General features: G+C 37.2%; 1 protein-coding gene across 13 annotated transcripts in view; it reads left to right on the forward strand.

The window, feature by feature from the left end:
- The window catches only part of ablim2 (actin binding LIM protein family, member 2), a 145,872-nt gene that overhangs the window by 47,112 nt on the left and 97,383 nt on the right, over window positions 1-1,377 (forward strand). The window lies entirely within an intron of this gene.

Raw genomic sequence — 1,377 nt, forward strand, 5'->3', positions numbered from 1 at the left:
CAACATGGCGGAACTCTCAGATACCACACATTAGGGCTGAGCTGGCATTTAGAACTACTTGCTGTTTTGGGCATTATATAGCTGGACTGTTACACATTGGATTAATGTAGCCATTAATCCAATGTGTAAGAGTAATGAAGCTTACTGAAAATTTCAAAATAAAAGCCTTGACATTTTTCACATCAGGTAATTGCTCTTTTGGGCTTTATGTGACTGGTTTAAACAAACCACTGTTACACATTGAATTGGTGAGGTAGTTAAAATGAAGCTTACTGAAAGTTTCAAAATAAAATTCTGCATATTCCCCTTAGGTTAGTGCACCGCCATAGGCGGTGCAATAATATCAGCCTTTTTAATGTTTTTTTTCTCAGGATTAGCATTAGCACTAGCCTTTTACCTAAAGTTAGCTATTAGCTAATTTTCTCATTTATTAGACATGTTTAGTATACTGAATGGAGCAAGTAAAATTAAAACAACATGGTCCTGTTGCTCCACATGCTACTGCCAGCMTTTARGCTAACATTAGCATATTGGCTAATTTTAGCTTATGCATTAATTTTAGCATAATGAATGGTACAAGTACAGCTTAGTCAACATGCTTCTGCCTCTCCACAGGTTATTGACTACATTGCAGCTTTCTTTAGCATTAATGCAAATTTTTAGCATCATAACGCTGGGTCTAAGCCAACGGGCACACTTTGGCATGCCCCATAAAATTTCTGCAGGAATTTTCTAGTTTCCTCATTGTAGCCCATGGACTTCATGTCAGAACTGTAGTCGCATAGCATACAGGTGAAATGTCACAACGTGAAAAGCGAAAAATTTGAACTGCTAAATCACTGGCTTGACATGTTGCTGAGGTAGTTAGCAAATCTTATCAAACATTGAATAATTACACAATGTAGCTGCTTTTATGTTAGCTTGCTAGCAATTTATAACTTATAAAAAGAGTGAACTTTATATGAACTGACTACTTTTTAAATAAGGTTGATACCTACCAATGCCATAGCTGCCATCCACCGTTGTGGAGCTTTGTTTAATAGCTGGTGTGTTCACACTAGTTTTCTCTGTGTGAGAGGAGCTGTGGAGGGAGGGCTGCGAGGGGGGTGGGGCTTGTTCAAAATTTCAGGCCAAGTCCATGGTTTAGAAAAAGTTACTTTCTGCAGCTTTAAAGGGAACCATGACTAGTTATAAAAATAGACCTTATTTGGGAAATATTTATATTGAATGTAAAAACAATACAGTAATAATACTGTAGGTTTTTTCGTTTTTAGAAATTTTGATAAAATATTTTCACAGTAATGTTGCCATGATGTTTACCCTGCAATGCATTCTGGGTAAATGACGTGTAATGGTCCAACTGCCCGGCTCCTCCAG

This window comes from Poecilia reticulata, linkage group LG18, assembly GCF_000633615.1.
Source record: "Poecilia reticulata strain Guanapo linkage group LG18, Guppy_female_1.0+MT, whole genome shotgun sequence".
Lineage (NCBI taxonomy): Eukaryota > Metazoa > Chordata > Actinopteri > Cyprinodontiformes > Poeciliidae > Poecilia > Poecilia reticulata.